Source organism: Halichoerus grypus, chromosome 2, assembly GCF_964656455.1.
Source record: "Halichoerus grypus chromosome 2, mHalGry1.hap1.1, whole genome shotgun sequence".
In the NCBI taxonomy this organism is placed as follows: Eukaryota; Metazoa; Chordata; class Mammalia; order Carnivora; family Phocidae; genus Halichoerus; species Halichoerus grypus.
The window spans coordinates 67,285,872-67,311,143 of record NC_135713.1 but is presented as its reverse complement, the minus strand read 5'-3'; the positions used below and the strand labels follow the sequence as shown (position 1 = coordinate 67,311,143).

General features: G+C 36.1%; 1 long non-coding RNA gene across 3 annotated transcripts in view; it reads left to right on the top strand.

Annotated features, from left to right (window-relative positions):
* Positions 1–24,838, top strand: part of LOC118534691 (uncharacterized) — a 78,820-nt gene extending 53,982 nt beyond the window's left edge. For 2 of the 3 annotated variants that reach the window (XR_013445319.1, XR_004916837.2), the window contains 2 exons: positions 22,806–22,992; positions 24,090–24,838. This is a non-coding gene — a long non-coding RNA (uncharacterized LOC118534691). Of the gene's footprint in view, positions 1–3,267; positions 3,387–22,805; positions 22,993–24,089 lie in introns of those variants that run through there. The other variant, XR_004916838.2, reaches the window with a different exon arrangement.
* The last annotated feature ends 434 nt before the right edge of the window (positions 24,839–25,272 follow it).

Here is a 25,272-nt window from a genome sequence, read left to right as displayed (position 1 = left end):
TGCATATTAGGAAAAGCATGCTGTACTAGGCACCATGGAGAATGTTAAAGACAAAATCACCACAATGTCAGGGGGTTTCTAGACTAATAGGAGATAAGGTTTAGATTGATGTAGGCACAATATGCTAAGGGACTTCCAAGGAAAGAAAACTCTTTCAGAATTAATTCTAAGGATGGAAGTAAAATTTTGTGTGGACCCTGAAACAAGGGTAGATTTTCTGACAAGAAAGCAAGCAGGGGAGGGTTTCAAGATGGAAGGAACATCGTGAGCAAAGAGACAGGTGGGAAGCACAAGGGCAACAGCAGGTTACACATGAGTGGGTGCGACTTATAAGGACTTAACTAGCAGTAAGGAAGGAATAGCAAAAAGCTATGTGGAAACCTCTGGTTTACCTTTGGGGATGGAAAAGGACTGACCCATCAGGAAGCATGGGCTGACTGGCCTTTGTGCTGAGCCCTTGCTGCTAGACCATTACGCTGCACTGTGGTAGAATGGAGTGGGGCTAGAAGAACTATAAAGGAGTTAGCTCTCTGGGACCATCAGGGTTCTTATGTTTGAGGCACATTCTAATAATTGTTTGGGCTTTTATTTATTTATTTATTTTTAAGATTTTATTTTTATTTTGCGAGAGAGAGAATGAGAGACAGAGAGCATGAGAGGGAGGAGGGTCAGAGGGAGAAGCAGACTCCCTGCCGAGCAGGGAGCCCGATGCGGGACTCGATCCCAGGACTCCAGGATCATGACCTGAGCTGAAGGCAGTCGCTTAACCAGCTGAGCCACCCAGGCACCCCTGGGCTTTTAAATCATTTTGTTCCTCTAGTACAAACTCCTGGTCACGCTGTAAACATCAGCTCCCACTCCTCTCCTGTATGATAGGAATAGTGTCCTTTCATTTAGTATAATCTTTGTCATGTGCTCTGACATGTGATCACTGACTCTCAAATCAGCCTTACAAAGTATATGTTATTATCTCCATTTTGTAGCCAAGCAGACTGGAGCTTACAGAATTTTAGCAGCTGTCCTCGAATAATATGGGTACTAAGGTCAGAGCTAGGACTCAAACTTGCCAGCCATGTGAATGATCCACCTTTGAAGTGGATGCTCCAGACCCAGTCAAACCTTCTGATGAATAGAGCCCCACCTGAGATAAGACTGAAACCTCATGAAACACCCTAAATAAAAAGCCAAGTTCTCACTGGATTCCTGACAAAAAGAAGCAGAGATAAAATGACTGTTTTTGTTTAAGGCCACATGAACTATCCTAAGGATATCAGTGAGGCCTCTTTCCTCAACCACCCCTGTTCTTGTCCATTAGGCTCACAAAGTGCCTATTGTGTTAGGGTTAGAGGTTACCTTTCCACTCAGCAACATGGATTTCCACTCACCAAGGCTGACTGGGCTATAGCCACTGCAGAGTGTCCAACCTGTCAACAGCAGACCAACACTTAAGCTCCTGTGATAGCACAGTCCTCCGGAGGAATTAGTTAGCTGGTCACATAGGACCACTTCCATTGTGGAAGAGACACACGTTGTTCTCGTTAGGATAGACGCTAACTCTGGGTACTCATTTGCTTTCCCTGCCAGAACTACCATTCATTGCCTTAAGGCATGTCTTATTCACTGTCATGGTGTGTTAGTTTTCAGTGTTGCATAACAAATTACCAGAAACATATTGACTTAAAACAACACTCATTTATTATCCCATGATTTCCATGGGTCAAGATTGTGGGCATTGCTTATCTTGGTTCTCTGCTGTCTCAACAGTCTGCAAAGTGTCATCAGTCTGTGTTTTCATCTGAAGGTTCAGCTAGGGAAGAATCTACTTCTATTCTCATTTGGCTTATTACTGGCTGTCATCTGGAGAATGATCTCAGGTCTTAGAGGTTGCATGCAGTTTCCATATCATGTGACTCACTCTATAGGGCAGTTCAAAATATGTTTACTTTTCAAGGCCAACAGGAGGATCTCTTTCTCCAGTGTGTTAAGATAAATCTTACATAATGAAATACGATCCTGAGAGTAATATTCTGTCACCTTCGTCATATCTGCAAAGGCCTTTGCATCAAAGGTAACATATTTATAGGTTCTGGCATTAGAATGTGGGCATGTTTGGATAGCTATTATTCTGTCTACCACAGGGGCTTCTAGTGGTAGAAACCTTGGATGCTGCTACACTTCTTACCATGAAGAGAACAGGCCCCACAACAAAGAATTATCTGGCACAAAATGTCAATAATATTGAAGTTGAGAAGCCCGCTTTTAGGGTAATTTGTTATATGGCATTATTAAGGCATTAGCTGAATAATGTGCTGATAATGATGGTTCCGTAAAATTCTCCCAGTCCTTAGTGAATGTTGCAGGAAAAACAAAGAATTAAGAGTCATCAGACTTGTTTTTAAATCGAAGATTGGTCATATATTAAGTATCTGGAGGGGGTGCGTTGGTGGCTCAGTTGATCAAATGTCTGCCTTCGGCTCAGGTCATGAGTCAAGCTCCCTGCTTAGTGGGGCGTCTGCTTCTCTCTCTGCCCCTCCCCCCGACTTATGCTCTCTCTTTCTCTGTCTCTCAAATAAATAAATAAAATATTTTTAAATAAATAAATAAATACCTGGAATACAGAAAATCTCCCCCTAAATCTCAGCTTACTCATTTATAAAATGATTTTCTTAACTGAGTTTATGTTCATAGGTGACCAACATCCTTCTTCGCCTACCCTTTATTTTTTCAGATAACCCCGAGTCTCTGTCTGGTCTGGAAAATGAAGTGCTCTTTTGAGCACATAATCTTGCCTAGAATATGCAAAGCAGCATGCAGTTTCAGCTAGGCATTAAGAACTCCTCTGACTGAGACTGAACAGAATGAAAATCTGGGAGGAGGCTCTTTGGACTTTGGGCTTTTAACTCTCAAGAGCAAGAAAATTTGATTTTGAAGTTTAATGTTTTTGGACTTGAATGTTTTTGGACTTAAACTTGCAAGTAAATTTAATCTCTGATCTTTTCTCTCTGGGAATTTGATAATAGGAAGCGGTTTATATTGAATCTGGGTACATCTCTATGTTGGCATTTTATTATTCAAGTATCTTCATGTTGGCATTTAATCTCATTGTAGGATCTTTGATATGCTGTTTTGGATAATGTTGCTGGAAGTAACTCGAGAACCAACATAGAGAAGAAAAAGACTTTTATTTTCAGCCTTGAGTACACAGTGGAATTGATTTAATTAATCCTCCTTTCTGACCAATTCCAGAATATACTGGAGTCAAATCTGAGCTGTCCACAGGTGTCCCCGGATAAAACACACAAGAGCAGTGGCTGGCCTTAGGAGAGTGGTTTAATGAAGATGGGAGCAGGGCTCTGCCCTGAAGGTTTGCTCTTCTGCCCTGAGAGGTAAAGTTTCAGCCCTGGTTGACCACCGGCTTAATGATTCAGCTCAATAGTCAAGAGAATGAAAAACTAGTGAATACAAGTAGCAAACACTTCTTCTCAACTCCTGACATTTTCTTCCATGAGGAGGGAGCAGAGATAGTGTTATTCTCATTCTTTCTCCTTTATTCCTTCCACCCTAGCGTAAGGAGGGAGAGTTCATCATACATTTTAGATATAAGTCCTGTGTCTTAACTGTGATTTCATGTCTTAACTCTCAGTCTGTGGTTTGATTTTTCATTCTCTTAACAGTGACTATCACAGGGTAAAATTTTTAATTTTGATGAAGTCTAATTTTTAAATTTTTTCCTTTATGGATCATGATTTTAGCATAATGTCTTTGGGGCTCTTCACCAAACCTCTAGGTCATGAGTATGTTTCCTTTGTTTTCTTCTAAAAGTTTTATAATTTTATGTTTACATTTAGATTTGTGATCTAATTTGAATTAGTTTTTGTATAAGTGAGAAGTTTAGGTCAAATGTCACATTTTTTTCCTGCATATTGATGTGTAATTGCTCCAGTACCATTTGTTGAAAAGAGCCTAATTTATCCATTAAATTTTTTATATCTTTGTCAAAAATCAGATTGCCACATTTGTATAGAAATATTTCTGGACTTTCTCTTCTGTTCCATTGACTTGCGTGCTATTCCCTCACCAATAGTACTCTATCTTTGTTAAATGTTAAATTCACTTCCTTCAACTGTTTTTTTTTTTTCAAAGTTGTTTTAGCTATTCTAGTTTCCTTATTCTTTCATATAAATTTTAGAATCAGTTTGTTCATATCTACAAAATATTATTCTAAAAAATGTATTCTAAGATTTTAGTTTGTTTTCCAGGAATATATAGATCAATTTGGGGAGAATTGACATCTTTATTATGTTGAATCTTCTATTCCATGATTATGATATGTCTCTTTATTTAGGTTGTCTTTTATTAGAATTTTAAGGATTTTAATAAGAGCTCCTATACATTTCTTTTAGATTTATAGCATTGGTATTTAATTTTTTTTGCAACTATAAATGGTATTATTTTTAAGTTTCCAATCATACATTGCTAGTACATGTGATTGATTTTTGTGTGAACTTTTATCCTATGATTTTGTTAAACTCAATAATTCTAGTAGCTTTCTTATAGATTCTTAAGGATTTTTCACATTGTTAACCTTATAGTTCTTGAGTCAGGGAGTTTTGTTTTGTTTTGTTTTTTTCTGTATAAATCTTTTTTTTTTTTTTCCACTTAATCAGAGTTTTTGACAGGCTTGTCAGATTTACATTAAAAAATTGGACTTCAGGGCCTTCCAAGATGGTGATATCTTGGTCAACTCCATAGGCTGAAACCCTGAACATTTGTTTCTTAAAGATAAGAGTGACCTGGAAACAGTCCTGTCCTCTCGGCGTGAAGCCTTGTTTGAATCCTCCTTTTCTTTAAATAATTAAGGTTCTCTTGATTTGCTAGTGTTCCTGGCATTGTGCCAGGGGATAAATTAATTCCTCCATGGGATAAAAATACCTAAACATACAAGAGGAAAAAAATGTGGCCAAATCCTAGGAGGGACAACATACGCTAGGCGATACATAGAATTGTAAGAGATACATATAGTGAAAAAGTCAGATATAGACTTTAAAATGACTCTGTTCAATATGTTTAAGGAAATGGGTGAAAATTTTGAAAGAGGACAAAATAATAAAAAGTAATAAGTTACAGAACTGTAACTAAAAAAAATACGATATCTAAGTTTAGGAATTTAATGGATGAGTTAAAAATACATCATTTAGAGTTGAATAGACAGTAATGAATTGGAAGACTTTTCAGAAGGAAATAGCCAGAATGAAGCATGCAGAGGCAAAAAGAGGGAAAATACAAAAAGTAGCATAAGACAAATAGGGATGCATAAAAATTTCTAATAATGGTTTATACTTCTAGGGCTCCAGAAGGAGAGGAGAGAGGACAAGAACAGGAGCAATAAAAAAGAATTGTTTTGAATTTTCTATGAAAGGTGAAAGACACCAAGCCACAGATTCAAGGCAGTATGAACAATAAATAGGACATACAGCATAGTAAACCCACTAAAACCAATGAAAAAGTAAAATCTGTGAAACAGCCAGGAAAAAAAAGATAGTTTATCTAAAAAGACGCAACATTCAGAATGTCAGCTGACTTCAACAGAAAGAATAGAAAGCAGAAGGAAGAGAAATATCTTCAAAGGATTAAAATAATTCATAACCTAGAATTCAAAGTCCAGTAAATCTTCCTCCAAAATGGAGAATTAAAGACATTTGCATTTAAGCAAAAAACAGAGTATTTAATATGGAATACACCACTAAAGGGATCATTTGGATTCAAGATTTGTGGAACCTAGAACTCATTAACTCATTAACTTTGGGTCCCTTTTTAAAAGAAAAAATTAAAATTTGATTATAAAGTTAAGTTAATAAGTAAAATTTATTGGAATAAAAATAAATAACAAATAAATGCTTTTAAGAAAACCAAAAAACCCCAAATATCCCCAAGTCCAAATTTTGTATTTAAATTAAATAACTACTAAACATGTCTATAATCCTCCTTTTAAATATTTACTTGCTGCACCAATTTTGTCTATTGTTTCATTTAGAACACTAGATATTATCAGGAAAATGTGCATCAAATACTCTAAAATCTGATCCTTTCTGTTGATATGCATAAAACATCACACACAAATAAACTTGATGTTTGTATATTACCGATGTTTATGCTCCACAAACATAGAAATTCTTATACATTTTACCTTACACATCTCCCACCAAGAAAGAAAATGTACAAAATGTTTATTTATAATGCTCTCTTATTTAATGTATTCTTGATAAGAGAAACCTTTTGTTTTTATTAACCATCATTTAGAACATAATCTTCCATTTATGATTTTGCATGTCTGATGAATCAAAGAATTTTCCATTACCAACTGGTGATTTTGAACATTTCAATATTTTCATTTTCTTTCTTTCTTTTTTTATTTATTTTTGCATAACCACATACCCCGAATGCAGAGCACCATAGGATGTATTCTTGTGATACAACCCTGGCCCTCCATCTTTGTATCATGATGCCAGGCGAATCAGCAAAACAGATGGTAGGACTATCCCTAGATAGTTAGAAATTATTTAGCTATACACAGAAGTGACAGTGAATCACAAAAATAGATTCCACTAAATCCAAGCTAAATGTATGTGCAACTCAGCCTTCTCTTAGCTTGTATCCAATCAAGTACTATTTGTTGTGAAAGGAAGTTTGATGGGGAGGGAAACATGAGTATAAGAGTCTGTGGTCTTAGCTCATTCTGGCTAAAACATCTTATTGTGCAAATTTTATAAAAGTGTATAATCATGTGGACATACTAGAAAGGGCCCTTACCAGTAAGATTTTCTAAAACTTACGTTTCAGTTCCTTCACAGCAAATCAGCCTCTGAGAAAGCATCTTCTTCAGGCACAAAGAAACAAAAACAAAAACTTGGTTTTAGATGGAAATTCTGACATGCAGGGAAGAATGAAGAAGCAAAAACTAGTAGCTGTAAGGATGAATCTAAGGAATATTACTACATAAAACAATAAAATTAAGTCAACTGTCATTTAAAACAGGTAGAGAATTAAAGTACATAATAAGAATAGAATATAAGTGAGGAGGAAGGAGATGTAGAGTTATGTACTAAAATTCCTGAGTTGTCTTGGAAAAGTGGGGGAACCAGTAGCGGGGGAATGTTTGACTTCAATAAGTAAAGGAAGCATGTTTTAATCTACTGAAATCATTGAGAGGATAGTAAAGGAATGTACAGCTACTGAGTTAATAGAGTAAAATGGAATATTAAAAGATACTAGGCAGGAAAGGAGAGAAAAAGGAACAGAATGTAGGCAAGACAAATAGAAAACACTAAATAAGATGTAAATTTAGTTACAAATGTATCATTCATGATTAAATGCAAATGAACTATCCAGCACCACAGAAAACAAAGACTGTGAGACCAGGTTAAAACACAGTAACTATATGCTGCTTATGAGTGATGCACATAAACTAGAAGATAGGGAAAGTTTGAAAGTGAAAGGGTAGGAAGAGATATGTAATTCATATGCCAACAAGAAAGCTGGTCTTACTAGATTAATATCAGCCAAAGGCAAGAAACGTTATTAAAGACAAATTGGGATATTTTGTAATGATATTAATTTCACCAGGAAGCTGTAATAATTCTAAGTGTGTATGCTGTATAAAGCAAATATTGACAAAACTAAAAGGAAAAATAGACAAATCACATTCATAGGGGCATATTTTAGCATACCTTTCCAATGTATATTTAAGAAAAAACACAGATCTCAAAAAACAAAAAAGATACAAAGCAAAAGTGGGAATACTCGCTGAACTTAGTTTATAAAGCTAGCCTGACAGGGATTATTAGAAGAAAAATTATAGGTCAATCTCACCCATAAACATAGATGCAAAACTTTTAAACAATATGCTATCAAATCCTATCCAGCAATACATAAAAATGATAATATACCATGACTAAGTTGACTTTATTTTAGGAATATAAGATCTGCATAATATATGGAAGCCAACCAACGTAATTTATCACAGTAACAGAATAAAAAAGAAAACTCATATATAATCCAAACAGATGCAGAAAACACTTTTGAAAAAATATATTTTACATTCATTATGGGAAAACACGTAGAAAACAATGACTAGAAGAGAACTCCCTTAATTCTGATAAAAAATAATTTTAAAAAAGACATCAATTTTAATGCTATTGATCCCTCTGAGATCAGTATCAAGACAAGGAGGTCCAGTAGAACTCCTTTCATTCAGTATCATTCTGCAGGTTAATGCCAATAAATTGTAGCATGAATGCATAAATAAATGATGGGATTGGAAAAAAATAAAATTGTTATTTACAGATAATGGTTGCATTTCTAAATAAAATTTAAAATTCACTTGTGAAGTTTCAGAAATTTTTTGTTGGGATTTTGATTATGATTACAGTAATTCTTAAAATCAGTTTGTAAAAGGCTTTACACTCTTGAGTGTTCCAGTCTATGAAATGTTTTACTTCTCCATTTATTTAGATCATATTTTATTATTAGTTCGGCGAATTCTTGCTTTGCATATTTTGAGAGCATAATTTTAGATACATATAAATATTTTCCTTGCATACTGAATTTATCATTTTGAAATCTCTCTCTGTATCTCTAATAACACTTCTTCTTAATGGTATAATTTCTTGGATATAATCTAGCTATATCAGTTTTTCTTTTGGTTAGTATTATAGGGTCTTTTTTTTTTTTCTTTTCACATTTTCTGTATCTGTGTTTTAGATGTCTCTTGTAATCACATCAGGCTGTAATTTTTGTTAGTCTGATCAAATTTTTCTTAAAATTAAATCACTTAGTCCATTTATGTGTAATATAGTTGTTGATATATTTGAATTGAAATGTCATTTTTTAAAGTGCATTCTATTTGCCCTCCTTGTTCTATATTCCTATTTCCTTTCTTTTTTTGTTCTCCAGCTTTATTGAAATATAATTGCCATATAGCATTATGTAAGTTTAAGTTGTCCGAAATGATGATATATGTATATACTGAGAAATGATCACCACAATAAAGTTAATTAACACATCCATTGCAAACCATATATCTGATAAGGGTTTAATATCCAAAGTATATAAGGAATATATATAACTCAGTAGCAAAAAAACAAGTAGTTTGTTTATACAATGGACAAAGGACTTGAATACACATTTTTCCAAAGAAGACACACAGATGGCTAACAGGCGAATGGAAGGGTATTCAGTATCACCCATCATCAGGGAAATGCAAATCAAAACCATAATGACATATCACCTTACACCTGTTAAATGGGTTTTATGCAAAGACGAGAAGTAGTAAGTGTTAGGATGCGGAGAAAAGGGAACTCGTCTATACTGCTGGTGGAATGTAAATTTGTGTAGCCACTATGGAACACAGTATGAAGTTTCCTCAAAAAATTAAAAGTAGAACTACCATATGATCCAGTAATTCCACTTCTAGGTATTTATCCAAAGGAAACAAAACCACTAACATGAAAAGATATATGCATCCCCATGTTCATTGCAGCATTATTTACAATAATCAAGACATGGAAGCAATGTAAGTATCTAGCAATGGATGGATGAATAAAGAAAATATATATGTACAATGGAATATTTTTTTCAGTTATAAAAAAGAATGAAATCTGGCCATCTAAGATAATATGAGTAAACCTTGAGATCATTATGTTAAGTGAAATAAGTTAGAGAAAGACAAATGCTGCATAATCTCACTTACGTGTGGAATCTAAAACAGAGCAAAAATAAAACCCAAGCTCATAGATACAGAAAAAAGACTGATGGTTTCCCGGGATGGTGAATGGAGGTTGGGGGGATGGGCAAAAGGGGTGAAGGTGGTCAAAAGGTTAGTTATAAAATGCCCAGTTATAAAATAAATGAGTCCTGGGGATGTAATGTACAGTGTGGTGACTATAGTTAATAGTACCATGTTGCATATTTGAAAGTTGCTAAAAGAATAGATTTTTAAAGTTCTCATCACAAGAGAACAATTTCATTAGTTATGTGTGGTGACATGTTAACTAGACTTATAGCGATCATTTTGCAATGTATACAAATATCAAATCATTATGTTGTACACCTGAAACTCTTATAATGTACATGGCAATTATGTATCAGTGAAGACCATGCAAAGACACAAGGATAAGACAGCCATCTATAAGCCAAGGAGAGAGGTTTTGGAAGGAACCATCCCTGTTGACACTGTGATCTTGGACTTGTATCCTGCACAACTGTGAGAAAATAAATGTTCATTGTTTAAGCAAAAAAAAAAAAAAAAAATAGCCCTACTGCTTTTTCCTTAAGGTAGGTGTCAATCTACTGGAAGAATTTAAAGCTGTGCCACAACTCACATGTTATTAGAGTTAATTGCCAGGCACCAGCAGAAAAGTAGCCCTAAATGGTAGCACAATTGAAATTCTGATCCAGGAGTAGTAAGCCTGTTGAGAGACTAAGAGGCAATAAATTCAGTTCAGGGACATTTTCTGCATATAAAATGACCCACAGTGTTGACCCTGAAATGAAATCAAGTTGAGAATTGATTGGGGAAAAATCATTTGGGATAGTTGTAACATAGTTATTCATGATTTTATAGTTACTAAGAAATTAGAGGCTGTTTCTCTCATCACTATATCTCTAAAATGACAAATCTCCACAAATGTTCTAGGACTGAGTAGACAGGCACCAGAGGTAGGACTCAGGTGGTGTGAGGTTCATCCTGTGTCAGTGTTAGTTTTCTGTGCCTTGCATCTTATCCTCAGTTCTTGTCTGTGGAATATAATTGTCAGTAAAATCTCAGCACAAAAAGTGCTCTGGGGATTCTAGGAGGAAGTATGGCTTTTTCCAGTAGATTGGGTTCCCTCTGAAATCACCTTACCAACCTGGCCATGACAGTCCGTGGAGTGGATGAGAAGGGGGTGGTCAAGGAGATGTGAGCAAGAAAGATGATGGAGGAATGCTTGCTCTTTGTTTCACTGGCAGCTTATAAGAAAAGGACTCTGAGAAACAAACTGAGGGTTGTAGAGGGGAGGGGTGTAGGGGGAGGGGTTAGCCTGGTGATGGGTATTAAAGGGGGCACGTATTGAATGGAGCACTGGGTGTTATACGCAAACACTGAATCATGGAACACTACATCAAAAACTAATGATGTAATGTATGGTGATTAACATAACATAATTTAAAAAAAAGAAAAAAGAAAAGGAAAAAAATCTGTGGCAAACTTGCTTTTAAAAAAAGCTTAGTTTACGCTGTGAATTGTGCAAGACTGTTGAATCTCAGATCTGTACCTCTGAAACAAATAATGCAATATATGTTAAGAAAGAAAAAAAAAAAAGAAGAATGTAGCAGGAGGGGAAGAATGAAGGGGGGGAAATCGGAGGGGTAGACGAACCATGAGAGACGATGGACTCTGAAAAACAAACTGAGGGTTCTAGAGGGGAGGGGGGTGGGGGGATGGGTTAGCCTGGTGATGGGTATTAAGGAGGGCACGTTCTGCATGGAGCACTGGGTGTTATGCACAAACAGTGAATCATGGAACACTATATCTAAAACTAATGATGTAATGTATGGGGATTAACATAACAATAAAAAAATTAAAAAAAAAAAAAGAAATAGAATCACCATGTGATCTGGCAATTCCACCTCTGGGCATAAATCAAAAGAATTGAAAGCAGGGTCCTTAAATAAATAAATAAATAAATAAATAAATAAATAAATAAATAAATAAATTTAAAAAAAAAATAAAAAAAAATAAAAAAAGCTTAGTTTATGCATCAGAAACCCAAACCAGACAGATTCCAGGATGCTAAGGGAACTTGAGTGGTTTGAGGTTGGTAGATTGACCTGTAGCACTATAAAATTTCTAACAGAGTGTTTTACTTGTCTTTGTATCACCTGTGTCTGAACTATAGGAAGCATTGAATAAATGTTTGTGGAAAGAAGGAGGGAAAAGAAAGGAAAGGAGGCATACTGTTTGTAAGGTTGTCTGAAGATTGCTTAGACTAATTAAAGAAAGGGAATTTGAAATAAAGATCAGATTAGAGGTGAAGTGAAATCTGTATTTGTCATCTGTGGGATAGATGTCTGGAAATGTATCTTTTCTGAGCAAAGGGCAGAAGTGCGTAGCGAAGGTGTGTGTAACTGGAAATGTCCAACGTCCTTTCAGAACAAATGTAGACAACTTGTAGCCTTAACAGTCTGGTTATTCTTTTGTGATAACATCATCTATAAGTGGGCGTCATGACCCAAACTGGCCTGGAAAGTGTAGGTTCAAAAGAGTGTTTACAATTCCTATTGCATTTTGATATAGCAAATATTGTCCAAATCTATACCCCAACAAATCTAAATTTGAAGTATTTTCAGAGTTTTCAATTGTCTAGTTTGTTGGGAATGAGACTGAATCTGGTAACATAGTAACACTATACCATTTTCATGAGTTTTACTCAAAAGGTTGGTACACATATGGCTATGCCTATTATTCTGAAAAACTGAAGTCATTGTTAATGGGCTGTATTATTACTTGACATTATTAAATTCACCGAATAAGTTATTAATTAATGAAGCTGATAAATCCACAGAGAAATGCTATGCACTCCTTTTCTTTTATAGCTTAAAAACATAGCTCCCAGAGTCTACTATCCACTTAACAGGGCTCCCTAGTTCATGGGAATGAGATAAAGAAGGTATTTAAAAATTGCTAGACATTTAGGGTATGATGGTTCCCACAAAGAAAATCACAGACAAATAGAAGCATATTTCTGGTTTTAATTCATTTTTTAAGAAATTTTATTTACATACACTAGAATCATGTAATAGACTCATTTAATTCATATGGTTGGTTCCCTACATCTTTCAAAATAAATCTGAATGATTCAATCACTGTAACAACCATGGTCCATCTGCATCTCTGTGTTTACCTGTCACAAACTGTGGTGGACAGAGATGACTTGCCACATCATGATGGTTTATTGGATATCAGGTAGATTAGTTGAGAAGGAGGTCATGATCATCTACTATGAAGCTACAGGAATGAAATGAGGCAGAGGGGGATTGTATGGACTATGAATTTATTTGCTAATGTTATCTCCAGAGTTGAGCATTAATGCCCAACATAATTGAATAATTAAAATATAATTTAATAAGAAAATGGATGAATGAATGAAAAGAAGAAAGATGGAGGTAGGTTGAACTAACATTAGACATTCAGATGAGAAAGCAAGACTTAATCTTCATGGAACTTGATATTTTGTAGTAATAATATAGGCAAGTGGAAGACATCCTGATTCTAGCTGTTGCTTTGAGTTTGGTAAAGGGCAGTATTTATAAGTCCAAGGAGGCTAACAAGCCTCACTCCAAAGGATGTGTTCATCAGTCTTTCCATGACTCCAAAAGCAAAAGGTGGTGAGACCTGCGGTGGGGGAGGATATTGGCAAAAGCAAGGCAGAGTTCCAGACTTTAAAACCTCCATTATTTTATCATTTTAAAGTAAACTTTTCAGATTCAAGTACTGTAAAATTATATAGTAATAACTAAAGTGTACATCTTATAAGCTTATATAGTTCCATGAATGCATACAAGATGAACAAACACATGTGAAAAGGCTTATCTCAATAAACAGAATATTAATATTCTGTTTAAAGGAATAAAAAATCCTTTTTATGCCCTCTTCTAGTCATTATCTATCCTTCCCCATCAGGGTAACCACTATCATGGTTTCTAAAATTTTGCCTATATTTTTTGCCTATATTTATATGTTATAAAAATGAAATAGTTTCATTTGTAGTTTTGCCTATATTTATATGTTATAAAAATGAAATCATACAACATGCAATTCTTTAGCATCTGCTTTTTTAATTTTTTCTTATGTTTGTGGAATTCATGTTATTACATGCTATAGTTTGTTCATTCTTCTTGCTATATAGTAATCCATTATGTGTGTATAACACCTTTTATATATCCATCCTATTTGGATTGTTTCCAGCTTTTGGCTATTATAAATGGCGTTGCAGTGAACATTATTGTACAAGTCTCTTGGTGAACGTGCGTACATATTTCTTTTGAGTATGTAGTTAGAAGTGTGATTATTAGACCATAGGTTGTGTTTATGATCCCTTTTTAAAAGATATTTATTTGAGAGAGAGAGAAAGCATGAGTGAGGGGCAGAAGGAGAAGCAGACTCCCCACTGAGCAGGGAGCCTGGTGAGGGACTCGATCCCAGGACCCTGAAATCATGACCTGAGCCAAAGGCAGGTGCTTAACCGACTGAGCCACCCAGGTGCCCCTATGATCCTTTTTTTTTTTTTTTTTTTTTAAAGATTTTATTTATTTATTTGACAGAGACATAGCGAGAGAGGGAACACAAGCAGGGGGAGGGGAGGAGGGAGAAGCAAGCTTCCTGCCGAGCAGAGAGCCTGATGCGGGGCTCGATCCCAGGACCCTGGGATCATGACCTGAGCCGAAGGCAGATGCTTAATGACTGAACCACCCAGGCACCCCCCTATGATCCTTTTTAAATAGATATTGGCACTCATCTTTCCAAAGGGATTGTATAGGTCCCCAGTTTTTGCAAGGGAATCTTCTGTAGCTTATAGCATAGGCAAATGGGGACCCAAATAGAGGCTACACTCTAAGACTTGCTGAATGTCTTTGTGGGACTCAGGATCACAAACTCATGCATCAGAACCATTGATTGGAATGGGAAGTACCAAGAGGAGATAGGGCTCAACTTGAAAAACACTAGAAATCTAATAGAAGACATGAGGAATCTGCATCCCAAATCTCATGGCAGTGCTAATGACAGAAGCTACCAAGGGGGAATTCCAGTGATCCACATCTTGACCTACTCAGCTGTGTGGTCTACTGAGCTCAGTTATTGCCCAGACCCAAGTTACTGCCCAAGCCTGTCCTAGGGACCTTGGAGAACTAATTTCCTAACCCATCCCTGCATGGCTCCATGTGACTGGAGCAGCTCACTAACCATCACCATAAGAGCACTGTGTATTTCCACACCTAGGAGTCCAAACTAAATTAACCCTATTCCCTAAGAAAGAAGCAGGCTTCTCTCTACCTCTCTCTAAGAGTTTGTTCTTGATATCCTTCCCACACTATTAGCTGTGAGAACATCCATTCCCTTTTAAGTAAATAACCCACTTGGAGTGGTCTGGTTAGTTTATAGCCTGACAAAACAGTTCTACAAGCCTTCAGACGTACTTTTCTCAAATCTGGGTTATCAATCTCATCCTTGTTTGTAGTATGAAAATGTTCTAGTGAGTTTAATTATTGTTTGTTTTTTAAGTTTTTATTTAAATTCCAGTTAACATGCAGTGTAATATTAGTTTCAGGTGTAAAATTTAGTGATTCAATTCCATACAATACCTGGTGCTCATCACAATAAGTATACTCCTTAAAACCCATCACTTATTTAAGCCACCCCCCCACCTCTGTTTACCATCAGTTTGTTCTCTTTAGTAAAGAGTCTGTTTCCTCAGTTGCCTCTCTCTTTTTTTCCCATGATCATTTGTTTTCTTAGATTCCACGTATGAGTGAAATCATATGGTGTTTGTCTTTCTCTGACTTACTTTGCTTAGCATAATACTCTCTAGCTCTGTTCATGTCATTGCAAATGGCAATTTCCTTCTTTTTTATGGATGAGTAATATTCCATTGCATATATATACCACATCTTCTTTATCCATTCATCAGCCAATGGACATTTGGGCTCTTTCCATAATTTGGCTATTGTAAATAATGCTGCTATAAACATCAGGGTGCATGTATCCCTTCAAATTAGTATTTTTGTATTCTTTGGTAAATACCTAGTATTGAAATTGCTGAATGGTAGGGTAGTTTTATTTTTAAGTTTTTGAGGAAACTCCATGCTGTTTTCCATAGTGGTTGTACTAGTTTGCATTCCCACCCACAGTGTAAGAGGGTTCCCTTTTCTCCACGTTTTCACCAATGCTTGTTTCTTATGTGAATTTTAGCCATTATGACAGGTGTGAGGTGATATCTCATTGTGGTTTTGATTTGTAGTTCCCTGATGATGAGTGATGTTGAACATCTTTTTATGTGTTTATTGGCCATCTGGATGTCCTCTTTGGAAAAATGTCTATTCATGTCTTCTGCCCATTTTTTCATTGGATTATTTGTTTTTTAGGTGTTGAGTTTATAAGTTCTTTATACATTTTGGATAGTAACCCTTTTTTCGATATGTCATTTCCAAATATCTTCTCCCATTCAGTAGGTTGTCTTTTAATTTTGTTGATTGTTTCCTTTGCTGTGCAGAAGCTTTTTATTTTTATGAAGTCCCAATCATTTATTTTTACTTTTGTTTCCTTTGCCTCAGGAGAGATATCTAGTAAGAAGTTGCTACTGCTGATGTCAAAGAGGTTACTGCTGTGTTCTCCTCCAGGATTTTAATGGTTTCTTATCTCATATTTAGGTCTTTTATCCGTTTTGAGTTTATTTTTGTGTATGGTATAAGAAAGAGGTCCAGTTTCATTCTTTTGCATGTTGCTGTCCAGTTGTCCCAGGACCATTTATTGAAGAGACTGTCTTTTTTCCATTGGATATTCTTTCCTGCATTGTTGAAGATTAATTGACCATATAGTTGTGGGTTCATTTTGGGTTTTCTATTCTGTTTCATTGATCTGTGTGTCTGTCTTTGGGCCAGTACCATTCTGTCTTGATCACTAGAGCTTTGTAATATAACTTGAAGTCTGGAATTTTGATGCCTCCAGCTTTGCTTTTTTTTTTCAAGATTGCCCTGGCTCTTTGGGGTCTTTTGTAATTCCACACAAATTTTGGGATTGTTTGTTCTTGTTGTGTGAAAAATGCTTTCGGTATCAGTCCCAAAATTGACAATTGGACCAAAAACCATGAGATACCTAGGAATAAACCTAACCAAAGAGATAAAAGATCTGTACTTTGAAAACTATAAAACACTCATGAAAGAAATTGAAGATGACACAAAGAAATGGAAAAACACTCCATGCTCATGGTTTGGAAGAATAAATATTATTAAAATGTCTGTATTACCCAAAGCAATCTACACATTTAATGCAATCTCTACCAAAAGTGAGTTTAATTTTGAAATCACTAGACAATAATGGAAGTAGAGAATCCTCTGTACACTTTTATGTTATATTTTACTCCCTACTAAGTTTTTTTGACTTGAAGGAGAGCAAACTGAATCTGATATTTAGGTTATGGGGGGTCTACTCATTCTTCAAATTAAAGGAAGATGCATTCGTCAGGAGAGTAGCGCTGATGATACATATGTATCTGTACAAACTCATTCTCTTCTCTCTACTCTGTCCTTGCAGAGGAGAGGCCAATATACAACCCTGTCCCACATGTATGGCTCTTTCCTACAGCAGGATTCATATAAGGCAAGTTGGGGTGCAGATATCATTTCTCTTAGCTTTTCATTGGCCTAAGCACTTCCATAGGGGAATGTGACATTTAATGAATAAAGAAGAAGGTGTGAGAGTTGGGAGACTCAGACTCCTCATTTGAACAGCATAACTAGTGGTTAATATATGGGCTTTGGCATTAGGAAACTCTTGGTTTTAATTGGTGTTAAAACTAGTTGAATAAGTTTAGTGACTTGTTTAACTGGTTGAGTAACGATAGTTACTTGTTTAACTACTTGAATAACTAGTTGAGTAACCGTGTAAAGCGAGTTATCTACCTTCTGAGTTTCTTTTCCTCAGCTGAAAGAATTGAATATGATAATATGCGTCAAGTAATTAATACAGAGTGAAATACCAAGATAGTGGTGGTGGAGTGGTCTGCTCCAGATGCACTTGTTGGGGGTGCAGTCCCTGAGAAGAATTTTTTTAAAGGTTTATTTACTTATTTTAGAGAGAGAGCAAGAGAGAGTACACATGCATGTTTATGAGCAGGGGAGGGGCAGAGGGAGAGAGAGAATCCCAAGCATACTCCCCACTGCTCCCCCCCCCCCAAAGCATGGAGCCTGATGTAGGGCTCGATCTCAGGATCCCAGGATCATGACCTGAGCTGAAATCAAGAGTCAGACACTTAACCAACTGAGCTACCCAGGCGTCCCGCCTGAGAAGATTAAAAAAAAAAAAAACCTACTAAAAGTTGGGCTATAATTTATTAACACTGTGTGCTATCAATTCTTAACAATTGCAGTAATAAAGTACTCCACCCTGCCAGATAACCCACTCTCATTTCTACATTGGTATTACCTGTGAGTAGTTAGAAGATATCCATCTCGCTTATAAGAAATATTGATGTTTGCATATATTTTCTTGGGATGCCAAGTGACATTGGATGATAAGATAATCTCAGCCCTAGGTTCTCAACTATCTGTGTGGGTGTGTAGAAATGAGGTTACAGAAGATCTCTTTTCTTTCTTCATGAAGACACAGAGCACAGCTGTGGATTAATTCCTGAGATTTGACTCATTCAGAAACCCTATAGAATAATTCACTTGTCAAAATAAATTCAGATTATCTTTTGACAAAAATAATCTGGTTATCTGTCAATAATTATAGTTTTCCAAGTCCTTCTTCCAAAGGAATAACATTATTCATCTTCAATATTCTACCAGGACAGAGGGATTTGTGTACCTTCCAGAAAAGTAACCCAATTAACTCAAAAAGAAGTGTTCACTATTAAGCAATTAAAATAAGTATTTGCTGAAGGTAACTTTGTGTCTTCCCTTCTGAATGTGATTCAAAGGCATAATTAGCTCTGGGAGGAAGCAATGTGGTTATCACTGAGAAGAGTTCTCACATTAATCTTTTATTAGATGACATATTTTTTCTATCCTTGCAGTTCACCCTGCAGATATAATGGATTCAAACAGACCATAATTCCTAACTTTCCTTCCCTTCATTTCCATGGATCTGGATTGGAATTGAATAGAGGCCCATGTTCGTGGCTTTTCTTCTCTTGAGGAGAAAGTATAACTTTTGCTGTTTAATTATCGGCAAGTCCATTGTACCTACATGAATTCTACAACACGGCTAAAACATCCATTTAGCTGATGTCCCCGCCCCCCCTTGGTTGCATGTGCAATCACTTGCATAAAGAGTAAAAATCCTGATACCAAATGAAAAATCAAGAGTAATTCACATTTTTTAAAAACTGTAGTACTCTTTTTCCTCTAGGCACCAAGGCACTGGTATTACTCTTGCACTGTGCTGATGTAATATCTTTTTTTAAACCTAAGTAGCTGTCTGGTGGATCACTTGAAGACACAGGTGTTCGACTTTATTCCTTGACAGTAGCAAAATGAAAATAACTTGTGATCTCCAGGAGACACTTGATTGTGAGAAATGAGAACCTCCAAGTTTTATGCAGACATAACAATTTTGATAATCCCTATTCATGCTATCAGAGATTATTTTTACTTTCCTTTGGACCATTTGAACCAAAAGTTATCTATTTCTCTAGCTTGATCCCCTTGAAAGAAAAAAGAAATCACCAAGTTTGACACTAACCTCAAGTCTTGATTGATAATTTTAGTGGCTTCAGCGCATTCTCACAAATGCAGGCATTAGAGGCCGCAGACCCTCTTTTCCTGCCCTAGTCAGCCAGCTAAATGCCTATTAGATTTGGTGTTAAGCCACACCACCAGAGGAGTGAGAATCTGAATTGGCTTCCCTGTTGTCAGCTAGTCTCACACATTTATTTCAGAGTGAAAATTTGTCACTGCTTTCCCATTCAATTTTTGATATCATTCTCTGTTTCTAGAGCAGAGATTTATTTTCATCTTTGGAGTATTCTAACATAGAAGGGATAAAACACTTTGAATCAAGAGTTTTTACTATAGCTCTCAAATGTTGCTTAGTGGAACAAAATACTTGAAAGTGTACAACCAGACCAAGCCTTATCAATGTATTTGAAATAAATGCGAAGATTCCCATGATATGTCTCCCCCTAAAGTTTCTTTACTAATTTAGCAAGGATATAAGTAACAAGAGCAAAGTAACTTTGACTTTCTATTTTTTTCTTTATATCATTTTTAAGGAAATGGAAAAGGTAGAGCCAGTCATCAATAAATGATAGTTTCTTAGGGGGAGAGCCTTAATGTTTGTGTTCTAGATGTTACTGCCGTCTGGGTGAAGGGAAAATATAGGTCTGTTCTCATTCTGATGGTACCGCACTCTGTGTCCAAGATGACTTTGAGAATGGTAAGAACCTAAGAATTTACTCATGTCTTTTTCCTATAAAATCTGAAAGCAAAACTGGAAAACACTGTGCATAGGTATCAGATTATATTTTAGGGCATCAGGCATCCAAGAAAGCAGCACCCTCCATTAGTTTGTCATTACCCTGTTCGGTTTTACTGAGAAAAAAAAAAGATTTTCTTTTATTTTCTTTTTGCCTTACCCAGATCAGTTGCTATACAAGGACACACTAGTTATCTGTTTGTGAGTAACAGATTACCACAAAGTCAGCACTGGCCCCATCCTCTTCCTACTCCCACTTCCCGTCTTTGTCTCAGTAATGACTACTTAATCTTCTTAAAGTGTCACTTTTCCAGGAACCCTTCTCTGATCATCCACTCTGGTTTATGTTTGTTTATTGCATATTCCCTTGGGATGATATTCCTAAAATCATTAGCATGATCATTTCATTAGTTGTGTTTCTCATCCCCAAGATGGTTGGGCACTTACGTGTTTGCTCACTGTGTAATCGCCAGTATTGAATACAGTGTCTGCTTCACAGCCGAATCTCAAAAGTTTGTTGGCTAAATGCCCATAACAATGCCATTTAAAATGTAGCTAATCTTCCAGCTGTGACTTTTGGATACAGTTGTCTTATTCTATGCCATCCGACACTAACAAAAAAGCCACTGTTGGATGCTAGGGCCTATAGCTGAGCATTGAATTTTCTCGGTGATTTTAGACATAGAAGCCTGACAGTGTTTACAGTTACTCCTTTAAATTTCTGGCTCTAAACCTCAAGAGATATGAGCAGAAAAGAATGAACAATGTTGAAGAGTCCACATCTCTAAAGCTGTCCATAGTTTTCATGATCTTATCTTAAGGCTGGCATGCTGGTCTTCTCACTACTTGGCCATCTTTTCCTTTTTTCCATGTTCCAGACAAGTAGAGCTTTGGGGGAATGATAACTTTAAGCTGTGATGAATATCTAGTCAGTATCTAGTAAAGTGTTCCTTATATCTCCCATGTATATCTCTAAGCGCTGGGGACTCAGGCAGGCACGGGAGAGAGAAAAAATCAGGAAAAGAACAATTATGGGTATTGCATTAGACCAGTATGTAGACACACACACTAAACATTGTGGACCTGCTCTTTATCTAAATCATTTTAAAAGGTACAGTTCTACAGCTCATATTATTACTCTTCAAAACAGGAAATGTGTAGATTTTGTTCAGCATTGAATTCCTAGTACTTAGTACAGTGCCTGGAACACAGTATGTGCTCCTTTAATGTTTGTTGAATGAATATGTCACAAGGTCTATGCTAAGTGCTTTATAGGAACTGGCATGCTTAATACTATCAACAACTCCATTATTATTAATGTGCCTGCTATCAGTTCATTGCTTCTCAGGTCCTTGTGCAAGTTTGCACAGCTAGCAAGCAAAGACCTGACATCTGAATCCAAGTAGTATGGATTCAGGGCCTATGCACCTAACCGCTACACCGAACTGCCTCTTACGTGTAAACGTAATGAATATATTGTGTTTCACAAGGTTACCAATTGTGTGATACAAAGCACCTTTTTTATTCTTCACTTGGTGGTGACATATAAGCTATTATGTATGCATACTAGAACTCTGTGATTCCATTGCTTTTTACCCTATATCATATTTTATACTGCTCACATGATTCTCTGATTCTTTATGTCTTCAGTGGAAAGGTTATTATTAAATCATTAGCTATCAGCCCCCCCATATGTTAATTTCTCCACCTAAGTCATCTCCAGTTTTATTATGTAAATACATGTTTTGTGGGGAAGATTTCTTTGCATATATTACCCAGTTACAGGTTGCGTGTAACTTTGATTGTTTCCTCGAGCTATACTTAGAATTAACCATACGACCAGGTCATCAATAGTAAAATTTTGGAACATAGATAATATGCTAATGTGACTTTTTGATACCTTATTATCATTTTGCATCTAGTATAATATAAAAAAAGTTAAATATTGAAAGGAATCAGAAAGAAAGGGTAGAAACTGATTAATTAGAAATGATGGTTATTGGCAGGGGGGAAATGATCCCACCATTTGCAAATGGATAATCTTGACTTCATCCTCAACTTCCTGGAATTGTTTACTTGAAAAGATAAAAGCTCCGTGAGAATTTGGGCTTCCTCTGTGTCCTAATTCACATTGCTCTTTATGTTTGGTTTCTGCACAAAAACTGAAGAAAATTTAAGCTATTAAGTCAATGATCTCTCATACTCTCAAAACAAAATAAAACTCCACAAAAAAATTGTTTTCAGTCCTATAATTTGGGGTTTTGCATACCCTCTCTGGAAATGTACACTTTTTTTTTTCTCCAGTCCAAACCAAAATAATTTACTGGTTTGAAGAAAAATGATTGAATTCTAAACTTTACCATGGAAGACTGTAAATGAGTGAGCAGTTTTCCCACCTGACAGCCAAGCCAGCACAGCGTCTTCTAGTGTGTAACTTGGCTCTACAACTCATTATTGTTACCATCATTATATCTCCCATATGACAGCTTTAGTTTTCTGAAAAGGGTTTAATTGGTTAAAAAAAACTCCTGTCCATTTCCCAGGAGCATGATGCCTGTTTTGTTCTTTCTTTCAGAGGGGAAGGTTGAAAGTCAAAGCAAGAGTGCTCATGGAGACCTTTTGAGGGCCCTGTGGAGTGGAGATGCCCCATTTTACCTTTCATTCCTCAACAGAAAGATTCCACAGAGATAATGTAGGGAGCTTCCATGAGCCAGAGCTGAGTTCCTGAACTTAGTTATGTATGATTCAGAGACAGTTCTATGGTAAGTAGAGCATCTTGTTTGCAATATTGTTGAACATAATTTTAAAGATCTCTGGGTGGCTGCATTTATTTTTTATTGTGTATATGCATGCGTCCAAACATGTGTTTATATATGGGTATGAAGTGCATGTGTTACGCACTAGTTTACACTTCCATGAACAGAAAATGACCGTTGGAGGTGCTGCCTCCGTCGTGGGTTACCTATGTACTGGTTATTTTGATTTTTTTCCTTAACTGTGCCCAAAGGAGATTACTTTTATCCATTTTCATATGAATAAACCCATGTTAGTGATGTGAGGTTTTTTTTTTTTCCATTTTGTCTTCTTTCAGTTAATTTTAACTTCATTATTAAGATGAATTGTAATGATGTTAAAACCCCAGAGGCAAACTGGCTTCATTTGATTTCTTCTGGTAGATGGAAAAAAAAAAAACTCTTAGCAGTTCCAATCTTCTGTGAAATGTGCCCTGTACTTTGTGCTTACATTTTTAATGTGCCTTTCAAAACAGAATTGATTTGGTTCTTTCTTTTAAAATATAAAATAATAAATATTTTATAAGAGAAAGCATAGTTGTTTTTTCTTTTTCTTTTTTGGGGTGTGAGCAACTGAAACAGTAAAAATAATCTCACCATAATAACCACTTGAAAACAAAACAATACTGTTTTTAGTTAGAGTTTCCAAAAAATATATGCATCAGGATGCAGCTTGTTTGGTTATGTACCATCTCAGGAAGAGAATTTTGTCTTGGCACTTCATGAAGTCTGTCCCCTGTTCAGGACTTCTGGTCTCCCGGACAAAAAGAGATACAAGTGACAAATTATGTCTGGCATTCACTCAAAGGAAAACATATTACAGATGTGTCAAGTATCATGATTTCTGGTGGAATATCAGGCAGCCTTGTGAAAAAAAAATGATACATTTTCATGAATGATGTAGGTTTTTATAATGTAAGTTTTATTTTATGCAAAGAAGGGGACCATTTTTTGCCAAGCTCCCTGTAGTCATCAGGATAGTCCCTGTATTACCTAGAACCTGCCCTCGTCCATTAATTTATGTAAAAAATATTTATTGAGCATTTTCTCTGTGTCTTGTTCTGTAGGAGCTAAAAGCATGAATTAAACACAGACCCTGCCCTCAAGGAACTTCAAGTCTAATAGCAGAGGTGGACCAGTGCATATCGCTTATACTCATGGAAGACCAAGAAAAAAGGAAGAAGAAAAATAAGTAAGTGCCACATGAAAGGAATATGAGTATTTATCATGGGATCTCTTGGGAAGGGAACCTGAGTTAAAGACTGTTTCTTCTTTGTAGAAGGCATCAAGTACAGAATGGGGTGGTTTTTGCTTGGAAATTATTTTTCTGTGATGGAATTTAATCTCACCTGAATTTTTTAGAACAGAGGCATTTTTGGTTGCTGCTTCATCTTTTTTGTCTTGTTAGGGCAGAGGCTTCTGTGAACTAAAGGGGCCCCTCACCCACCCTTTTGGTAACAAACCTGAGCCTGCCTTGCCAGCCTAATTATTAGCAAATTGCTCTTGCTAGATCAATGGGCATGCTTTCAAGTCTAATAAGAATGAAAAAAAGTGTTCAAAGCTGAGATATTTTTAGTCCTACAGACAGATTGATTTTCTATGAGATTCTGAATTACCTTAAAAAACTTCTTTTAAATTCTAGCTAACATTTCTGGTTTGAGACTCATGATGATGAAAGAATGTTTTCTTGGATACCCCTCCTTCTCCAGCTAGTTTCTCATTTCTCTGGGTTGGGAATTCATTCATGCTTTCTCGGTAAACGTAACATCCTGATGGTATCAGCTTTTGCTATATTTAAAAAAAAAAGGTAACTTAGATGCTTAAAATTAAAAAAAAAATTATTCATCATGATTCTGAAGACTGTCTCAATGTTCTGGGCTGTGATGGATCAGCTGGGGTAGGATGGCTGCATTCTCATGTTTGGAAACTCAGCTAAGAAACCCATGAGGGTTGGGATCTCTCCATGTAGTTCCTCATTATTTGGAGGCGGTAGGGGTCCCAGAAGCAAGCAAAGGCAGGCCCCCATGTATGCTCTTGAAGTTTCTGCTTCTGGCATGTTGGCTAATGTCCCATTAACTAAAGAAAGGCGTAAAACCAAGCTCAGATTTCAAGAGTTGAAGAAAAAGACTGCATTTCTTGATAGGAAATGTGGCAAAGTCACATTGCAAAAGGCAATGCATATGAGGAGGTGTGAACAAATTTGAGGCTCTTACTGCTACATTTTGCTATACCAATTTACCCCGGTTCGCT